The sequence below is a fragment of the Piliocolobus tephrosceles genome, chromosome 4 (genome assembly GCF_002776525.5).
Source record: "Piliocolobus tephrosceles isolate RC106 chromosome 4, ASM277652v3, whole genome shotgun sequence".
NCBI classification, from domain to species: Eukaryota; Metazoa; Chordata; class Mammalia; order Primates; family Cercopithecidae; genus Piliocolobus; species Piliocolobus tephrosceles.
Genome location: NC_045437.1, coordinates 49,424,928 through 49,435,158, shown reverse-complemented (window position 1 = coordinate 49,435,158; position 10,231 = coordinate 49,424,928). Strand labels below are relative to the sequence as shown.

The 10,231-nt window shown below is 44.4% G+C and overlaps 1 protein-coding gene across 1 annotated transcript in view; it reads left to right on the top strand.

Moving 5' to 3' along the window:
* Positions 1-10,231, top strand: part of NAIP (NLR family apoptosis inhibitory protein) — a 48,757-nt gene that overhangs the window by 11,271 nt on the left and 27,255 nt on the right. The window contains 3 exon segments of the mRNA XM_023207936.2: positions 5,634-5,715; positions 7,202-7,253; positions 7,527-7,646. The gene's annotated coding sequence lies outside the window, so the exon portion shown is untranslated.

Below are 10,231 nucleotides of genomic sequence, written 5' to 3'. Positions count from 1 at the left end.
CTCTTCTCTTCTCTTCTCTTCTCTTCTCTTCTCTTCTCTTCTCTTCTTTTCTTCATTTCTGACAGAGTCTTGCTCTGCCACCCAGGCTGGAGTATAGTGGCATGACTTCAGCTAGCTGCAACTTCTGCCTCCCAGGTTCAAGTGATTTTCCTGCCTCAGCCTTCTGAGTAGCTGGGATTATAGGTGAGCACCACCAAGACAGGCTAATTTTTGTATTTTTAGCCCCTTAAGATTTTTAATTTGTAGATTTCCTCTTTATCCATCTCTTTTTTCTTGTCACTTATTTGTTAAAGAAGCCATGTAATCTGTCCTGTAAAATTCCGTCTACTCTAGATTTGGCAAATGTGTTCCTCTGGCATCGTCTAACATGTTCCTCTACCTTCTGCATTTCCAGGAACCTGACACTTGGATCTAGCAGTCTAGTCAGGCTCAGATTCTGTTTTCTTTCTCTTTCTTTTCTTCCTTTCTTCCTTCCTTCCTTCCTTCCTTCCTTCATTCCCTCCCTCCCTCCCTTCTTCCTTCCTTCCCTCCTTCCTTCCTTCCTCCCTCCCCCCCTTTCTTTTTTTCTTTCTGTCTTCCTTCCTTCCCTCCCTCCTTCCTTCCCTCCTTCTTTCCCTCCTTCCTTCCCTCCTTCCTTCCTTCCTTCCTTCCTTCCTTCCTTCCTTCCTTCCTTCCTTCCTTCCTCCCTCTCTCTCTCTCTCTTTCTCTCTTTCTTTCTTTCGACAGTCTCACTCTGTTGCCCAGGCCTGAGTGCAGCAGTACCATCTTGGCTCACTGCAACCTCTACCTCCTGGGTTCAAGTGATTCTTCTTCCTCACCCACCCAGGTCTGGGATTACAGGTGCACGCCACCACACCTGGCTAATTTTTGTATTTTTAGTAGAGATGGGGTTTCTCCATATGGGCAAGGCTGGTCTCGAACTCCTGACCTCAGGCAGTCCACCTGCCTTGGCCTCCCAAAGTGCTGGGATTATAGGCATGAGCCACTGCGCCCAGCCTCAGATTCTGTTTTCTTTAACAAATATTTGTCACACACCTACTATATGCAAAGTTGTTGGTTGGATGCTAAATTAACCACAAACCTGGGCACAGTTATTTACATTTATAAGTCATCTTGCACCTGGACAGCCATGCCCACAAAAGTGAATGGAGGCCCAGCACAGTGGCTCACGCCTATAATCCCAGCACTTTAGGAGGCCAAGGCATGTGGATCATTTGAGGTCAGTAGTTCGAGACCAGCTTGGCCAACATTATTAAATCCCTGTCTCTATTAAAAATACAAAAATTGGCCAGGCGTGGTGGCAGACATCTGTAATCCTAGCTACTTGGGAGGCTGAGGCAGGAGAACTGCTTGAGCCCGGGAGGCAGAGGTTGCAGTGAGCTGAGATCGCACCACTGCACTCTAGCCTGGTCAACAGAGCAAGACTCCATCTCAAAAAAAAAAAAGACTGGGCACGGTGGCTCATGCCTGTGATCCCAGCACTTTGGGAGGCCAAGGCAGGCAAATCACTTGAGGCTAGAAGTTCAAGTGATGAACTCTCCTCTCCTCCTCCCCTGTCTCCTCTCCCATCTCCCCTCTCCCCTGGCCAACATGGTGAAACCCCGTCTCTACTAAAAATACAAAAATTCGCCGAGCATGGTGGTGCATGCCTGTAGTCCTAGCTACTTGGGTGGCTGAGGCAGGAAATTGCTTGAACCCGGGAGGCAGAGGTTGCAGTGAGCTGAGATCACACCACTGCGCTGCAGCCTGGGCAACAGAGTGAGACTCCATCTCAAAAGGAAAAAAAAGGGAATGGATATCTTTGATATGTTTTGATATGTTATGTGGGAAAGCAATATGCACAATAAGTGCAGTGTGAGACTTTGAAAACGTTTAAAACTACTAAACTGTACATGGAGTTGTTTGAAAATACATAGAAAAACTTATGAAAATATATAAACCAAACTGTAGATACTTCTGGATCTGGATTTGTCAGGGGGTGAAGTAGTGACAGATTTTCACATTTATTTTGTTCATTGCTGTCTTGTTTAAATTTTTGGAAACAAGTAGATATTACTTTTGCAGTTGAAAAGAAAGCGAGGAGATTAGGAGGGAGGAAGTAAACAAGGGAGGAGAGGAGAGACAGAGGCAGGAAGAGGAGAAAGTTAGACAAGCAGATTATAGGGACGAATGAAGCTAGAATTGTGAAATCATTTGATAGTCACTCTGGCTCCTTGACCAATCAAAACAGCCCCCCAGGCAGTCCTTGTCCGAGCTGACAGTATGCCATTTATGCTTATGTAACAGTGAACAGCAGCCCTGGCTGGAGCACAAGCCACTGCTCGTGGGCACCTGTCTCAGCTCGGGCCTCAGCTCAGGCTTCACTTAGCCTCAGGGTCACCGTGTTTAGTGTCGCTGGGTTATACACTGGAGAAGTGCCAGTGGCACCATTCACACATTATCACATTATCATGTGACTAGCACCTACTAGAGCCGCACATCCTGTCTGGAGGGGCCTTCGTGTGCCTTCTCTAACATAGGACGGAGGGTAAGGTAATAAGCACAGGGAGGGGAGACAGCAGTCCAGCAACCCCTCCTAGAGCAGGAAGGAGCTCAGGCCGTCAAACAAGGGCAGGGGGTAGTGCAGAGGTTTAGGAGATAGAGCCAGGCTTGAATCTGCTGCTACCTGACTACCAGACCTTAGACAAGGGACTGACCTTGTCTGAATCTCATATGTAAAATGCAGTGTCAACCTAAAAAAAAAAAAAATTCGAGAAAGATATCCCCAAATATGTCAAATTTATTCAGGAATAAGAAAAGAGGGTTATGATTTGGAATGCACTATGGTAAACCACAGGCACATGCAGTGAGGGTAAAGGGAAGTTTTCTTGGCAAAAGGGAGAAGTTCACATAAGCTGCTTAGAAACGGAGTTCATAGCAATGCATGGTAGCTCATATGTGTAATCACAACTATGTGGGAGGCTAAGGCGGGTGGGTCGTTGGAGGCCAGGAGTTTGAGATCAGCCTGGGCAATATGACAAGGCTCCAGTTTCTTGAGAGAGAGAGAGAGAAGAGAGGGGAGAGGGGAGAGGAGAGAGGGGAGAGGGGAGAGGGGAGAGGGGAGAGGCGAGAGGGGCGAAGAGAATTCCTTGGTTCTGAAGGCTCAAAGCCAGAGTTGTTGTGTGTTCATTGGTGGAGATGCCATTCCTGCGCAGGTGTTCTTTTGAGAGCATCTCATCTCATCTCATCTTATCTGAATTGCTGCAGTCCTAAAGAATGTGCAGTGATAAACCTTGTCATAGAAATATGTGCATACATGCAAGCAATGCAAAGCAGGAGATGTGTGACAGGCGTGAAGGGATTTTTATGGGATTCTTAGAAAGTCTTTGGAACCGTTCCTATCTTGGACATGTAAACCTGAACCCCACTCCTTTGTGCCTTCCTAGCCCTATTTTGTGTGGGTCTGACAAAAGTGGTTTCATCTTGGTATCTGCAACTTCCACAGCAGATAATAATATACAGCTTGTCTGGTGGCTGTAAGGATGAGAAGAAAAGTATATGGATCAAATGCTTTGTAAAAATTACGATGTATAATGTGAGGATGACTGACGACCAACTGTTTTGCCTTTCATTTGTTTGTCATCATAAGCATATGGTCAGTCAATAAAATTTAAGAGCTGGAATTAGAGCAGGAATCCCCAAGTTTCTTGCTGGTTACTCTGTTTTTAGTTTTGGGGGCTTTAATTTGTTGCTTCTTTTATAAACTCTCAACAAAATGAGTATACCCTAACACTTTTTAAAATGTGGCACTCCATAAATGTAAGCTGATTTTATGGTAATTTTTTAAGGTACTGAGTTCCTCCTCAATCCATATAAATCATGAGGACAGGGAACCAACCCGTGCATTGTGTGCCGTATGGATTTTGTGCAGACTTAGGGCAATCTTTGGAAAGATTTATACACCTGAAAACTGGGGACCTGGCTGCCTATCACATAGAATCGTGACCCTGGGGAAATATACAGATCATCTGATGGCATCCATGTTCTCCTGTGATTTATTTAAGAGAACGATGGCAAGGTTGGTCACATCCCCGCTGGTGGAAGAGCGGGGACTAATGCTCCAGCCTTTGGGTTCGCAACCCATTCTTTGCTACAGCACCATAGAAAGAAAACTTAAATTTGAAATAGAGGGATTTTTTTTTTTTTTTTTTGAGACAGAGTCTTGCTCTGTCACCCAGGCTGGAGTGTAGTGGTGCAATCATGACTCACTGCAGACTCTGCTTCCCAGGTTCAAGTGATCCTCCTGCCTCAGCCTCTCAAGTAGCTGGGATTACAGGTGGCTGCCACCACGCCTGGCTAATTTTTGTATTTTTAGTAGAGATGGGCTTTCACCATGTTCACCAGGCTGGTCTCGAACTCCTGGCCTCAAGCAATCCACCTGCCTCAGCCTCCAAAAGTGCTGGGATTACAGGCATGATCCCCCATGCCCAGCTGAATTGGAGGATTTTTTAAAAGTTAATTTTAAAACTGCTTCTCTTTTATGGGAAATGAATGTGGTTTTAAAGTAGTATTCAATATGATCTTTTTTAAAAAAATCGAAAATTATAAATTAACATCTATTACTTTTTTTTTTTTTTTTTTTTTTGAGACAGAGTCTTGTTCTGTTGCCCAGGCTAGCGTGCAGTGGCGTGATTTCGGCTCACTGCAACCTCCACCTCCCAGGTTCAAGCGATTCTCCTGCCTCAGCCTCCTGAGTAGCTGGGATTACAGGCACCTGCCACCACACCCAGCTAATTTTTGTACTTTTAGTAGAGACAGGGTTTCACCATCTTGGCCAGGCTGGTCTCGAACTCCTGATCTCGTGATCGATCTGCCTCGGCCTCCCGAAGTGCTGGGATTCCAGGTGTGAGCCATCATGCCTGGTGCCTAATATATATTAGTGTTTAATGCATGGTAATTTTTTGTTCGGTAGATAAATATATTATTGTTATTTTAAAAAGATTTTTTGTATTTATTTTTGAGACTGGGTCTCAGTCTGTTGCCCAGGTGGGAGTGCAGCAGCCTGATCGTGGCTCAGTGCAGGCTCTACCTCCCCAGGCTCAGGTGATCCTCCCTGCTCAGCCTCCCGAGAAGCTGGTACAACAGAGGTGTGGCACCATGCCTGGCTAATTTTTGTATTTTTTGTAGAGATGGGGTTTCGCCATGTTGCCCAGGCTAGTCTTGAACTCCTGGATGTGAGCCACTGCATCTGGCCTATTATTTTAAATGTAGTTCTCTTTACTGCCAGTAGCTTTCATATAACCCCAGGTACTAGATTTAGTCACCACTGCTTAATTCCAAAAACCAAAAGCTCCATCCTATATTTACTGTAAATCGGTCTCTTTGATTGTATTGTATATTTTATTTCAAGAAAAAAGTTAATCTGAAGATTTAATTTTAAATAACTATACATGTTGTCACTAATAGAAATAAAAAATAATTATATGAGAATAATGGTAATTCTCCTAAGTAAGTTTTGTGGTAAATTTTTGGGCAATTTTATTGAAGTATAATAAAATTCAACAATTCATTACATTTTTATAAGTGTTCATTGTGATATAGGACAGCTCTATCACAGTAGCGGGGTAAATTTTAAATATATTCATTAATTACAGATGTGAATTTCTTCAAAGTAAGAAATCCTCAGAGGAAATTGCCCAGTATATTCAAAGCTACAAGGGATTTGTTGACATAACGGTAATGTAGAACAGCAATTTTTTTCTCAAGTCTTTGGATTACCTACAAATGTCTGACTGAGAAGGGCGTAGGCATTCTTTTTATGTCATGGGTTTGATTTCTTTCTTCCTTTCTCCTTTCATTCCCCTGGCTCCCATCTTCAAAGTGAAAAAATACCACATTCACTTGCTGACCTAGAGCCTTTCTCTTTTTCCAGAGCTGGCTTCTGATGGGCTCTGCTTGCCTTCCTGATAGTCTTTCCCTTTATGAACGAAGCCACTTGGCCCAGCTTCCCCCTGCTGCCCCATCTGCACGCTTGCTATGATCTCCTGACCTATGCGCTGTCACCCACAGTGGGCCGCAGAGCTGGCTCTTCCCAGCTGGATAACTATCCTGTATCAGTACAAATTTCCTAGTGGAGAGTGATGGGAAATTGAATCCAAACTGGCTTAAACAAAAATGAGAATGTGTTGATTAACATGACTCAGAAGACCAGAACTCTATAGAGAACATGGCCTGACAGTGGGGGAAGAGAGGTGTTTCCCCAAAAAGAAATTGGGTGCAGCTTTCCCAGAAGAATCAGTTGCTCAAAATATAATAACCCTGATGAATTTAGATACCATTCTATGTCTCTTACTTCCTCATTCGTCAAAGTACATCTGTGATATCTAAATGCAAGTCTATTTTCAAGGTCAGTTTCCGGAAACAGTGACCCTGAGAAGGCTTCCTGCTGAGTATGCATAAACATTCACAGCTTGCATGCGTGCGTGTGTGTGTGTGTGTGTGTGTGTGTGTGTGTATTTGCTTGCTTGCACTGCATAAAAACAATTGAAATCAAAATTAAAGGAATGATTCTCCTACGACCCTGCCATTCCATCCAATGAAACTCTTCATTCTGGGGAAAAGTTCCTTCAGTTCTTGTTCACAGATAGGTGTATACTTCATAAGTCAAACTATCAGGCCAGGCGCAGTAGCTCATGCCTGTAATCCCAGCACTTTGGGAGACAAGATGGACAGACCACGAGGTCAGGAGATCAAGACCATCCTGGCTAACACGGTGAAACCCCATCTCTACTAAAAATACAAAAAATTAGCCAGGCGTGGTGGTGGGCGCCTGTAGTCCCAGCCACTCGGGAGGCTGAGGCAGGAGAATGGTGTGAATCCGGGAGGCGGAGCTTGCAGTAAGCCAAGGTCACGCCACTGCAGTCCAGCCTGGGCGACAGAGCAAGACTCTGTCACACACACAAAAAAAACTTCAACATGGTATCTGTCTCTACTAAAAATACAAAAAAAAAAAAAAAAAAAAAAAAAATTAGCTGGGTGTGGTGGCACATGCCTGTACTACCCGGGAGGTTGAGGCAGGGGAATCACCTGAACCCAGGAGGCGGAGGTTGCAGTGAGACGAGAATGTGCCACTGCACTTCTCAAAGTGGAAGTGAGTGAGACTGCCTCAAAAAAAAAAAAAAAAAAAAAGACAATCAACAACTTGAATTTTAATTTCTCTCAGGGAGAACATTTTGTGAATTCCTGGGTCCAGAGAGAATTACCTGTGGCATCAGGTAAAAACTCAAACATTTTCCAGAGGCTTTGCTTGTTTATTTCTTCTTTTGATTTTTTTGTCCCTATCTCTTTTTGTCTTTTTTTCCCCCATTTGTTTTGAAGCACACTCTAGACGTCATTCCATCTGTAACTGTGAAGGGACAACTTGAACACTGATACTTGCAATATCAAAGCCTACTGGTCTCTTTAATTTGTGCAGCAGCAATAAAGATATAGAAAAAAAAAAAAAAAGACTAAAGCCTGCTGGTCTCACCCTGTGCTTTTTATTCAAGCTTATTGCAATGACAGCATCTTTGCTTACGAAGAACTACGGCTGGACTCTTTTAAGGACTGGCCCTGGGAGTCAGCTGTGGGAGCTGCAGCACTGGCCAAAGCAGGTCTTTTCTACACAGGTGAGTCAGTAGGTTGTGACCACTTGCTTGCTTGACCTTTAATTCCCACATAGACTTGATGCTCCTGGGCTTGTGTTTAGCTACACTCAGCAATCTCCACTAGCTTCAGCATTTCTTTTTCTTTTCTTTTCTTTTTTCCTTGGAGACAGAGTCTCGTTCTGTTGCTGGAATGCAGTGGCACAATCTCGGCTCACTGCAACCTCCGCCTCCCAGGTTCAAGTGATTCTCCTGCCTCAGCCTCTGGAGTAGTTGGAACCACAGGCGTGTGCCACCACACCCAGCTACTTTTTTGTATTTTTAGTAGAGGCGAGGTTTCACTGTACTAGTCAGAATGGTCTCAATCTCCTGATCTCGTGATCCGCCCACCTTGGCCTCCCAATGCTGGGATTACGGGCGTGAGCCACCGCACCAGGCCTCGCTTCAGCATTTCTTATAGATTCTTTTTCTTTTCTTTCTATTTTTAGAAACAGGGTCACCCAGGCTGGAGGGCAGTGGTGAGATCATGGCTCACTGCAGCCTCGACCTCCTGGGCTCAAGCAATCCTCCTGCCTTGGCTTCCCAAAATGCTGGGATTACAGGTGTGAGCCACTGCACCTGACACAGATCCCTTTTCTTTCCTGCATCATAAATCCTCTCCCAGTTTTCTATTCCTCCCTTAGGTGGTAAACCTTCACATTTGAAACCTGAAGGTCTGGACTAACAATGAATACAAGTATTCTATTTGTGATCATCCTCGTGTGTTTTCTTTCTACACATTACTCTCCTCACCTCTTGTCGCCCGACAAGGTGCTCCTAGAAACTGTCACAGGACACTTCTGCTTATATTTCTTTCATCAGAACTTAATTGGATGGGCCAGGTATGGTGGCTTACACCTGTAATCCCAGCACTTTGGGCTGAGGTGGGTGGATCACCTAAGGTCAGGAGTTCGAGACCAGCCTGGCCAATATGGTGAAACTTCGTCTCTACTAAAAATACAAAGAATTAGCCAGACATGGTGGTGGGTGCCTGTAATCCCAGCTACTTGGGAGGCTGAAGCAGGAGAATTGCTTGAACCTGGGAAATGGAGGTTGCAGTGGGTTGAGATCACGCCATTGCACTCCAGCCTGGGCAACAAGAGTGAAACTCCGTCTCAAAAAGAAAAAAAAAAAAGAATTTAGTCAGATGGAGATGACCATACCTAGCTATAAGAGAAGCTGGGAAACCTAATCTTTTTCCTGTGACAATGTGCCCGGCTGAAAATTGGGATTTCTATTAGTATGGAAGGATTTGAGATAGTAAGAACATGGACAGCAATCTCTGCCACATTCTGCCTGCAGGAGAAAATCAGGAAATTCATTTTCATGATTCCTAAACATGCAGCATCTTCCACCAGATTGTGACATTTTCTCTTTAGCTGCTGGTCATTAGGAAGCACCTCTGGAATCCACAAATGATGGGCTGGCTCCTCTCAGCTAAATCTCTTCCTGAGATACATGATGATCAGGGAAAGGTTCCTAGGTACCTTGCTGGTCTTGCTCAGACCAAACACATGCATAAGTTACAGTGGAGGTTAATGCAGATCTTTAACTGAGAGATCAAGTAGCTGTCACAAATATCACAGAGCAATACAGAGAAAGAGAATGTAGTTGTCACTCTACCTAACAGACATATTCCATTGGGAAAAATAAAATCTGACTGCCTCACCATCTTAAGCCTTTGGAAAGAGTGTTTGCCATTTCTCCCTACTCTACTGTGTCTTCCTCTTGTCAGCCTTCCGCAAGACCCCTCTGACCAGTGTCCTCGTCCTCTTCCTTTCCAGTTCTCCACCTCTCCACACAAATCCTAATCATCTCTCACCCTTTTCAGATCTTGCAAGCTTTAGGATCTCATATTTCTGGGAGGCTTTCCTCTGCTCCAGCTTTCCCAGAGTGGAAGGAAGACGAGAAATGCTCTGTTTCTAGTTTGATCCTTTTGCAGAGCTAAATACCAGTTTCTTTCCAAAGACATATAATCTCACAAAGAGACTTAATCCTATTTCTGGTGTAATAAACCTGGCAATAATGTGGTAAGATGCAATTAATTCTTCATGCATTCACTTACATAAGGGCTGCTAGATTTGCTGATTTTTTTTTTTTTCTTGAGCTCTAAATATATTCTTTCGGATTCATTCATTAAACGAATACTAATTGAGTGCCACATGAGTGCCAAGCACTCTTCTAGGTTCATGTCATTCATTAGTGAGCAAAAACCTCTACCCTCATGGAGCTTATTTTTATTTTTATTTTTTGAGACAGTTTCACTCTTGTCACCCAGGCTGGAGTGTAATGGTGCTATCTTAGTTCACTGCAACCTCTGTCTCCTGGGTTCAAGCGATTCTCCTGCCTCAGCCTCCTGAGTAGCTGGGATTACAGGCATGTGCTACCACGCCCAGCTAATTTTTGTATTTTTAGTAGAGACAGGGTTTCACCATGTTGGCCAGACTGGTCTCAGACTCCTGACCTCAGGTGATCCGCTGGTCTTGGCCTCCCAAAGTGCTGGGATTACGGGCATGAGCCACTGCGCCCAGTCCCCTCATGGAGCTTCAATGCCAGATTCTGGTTGCCAG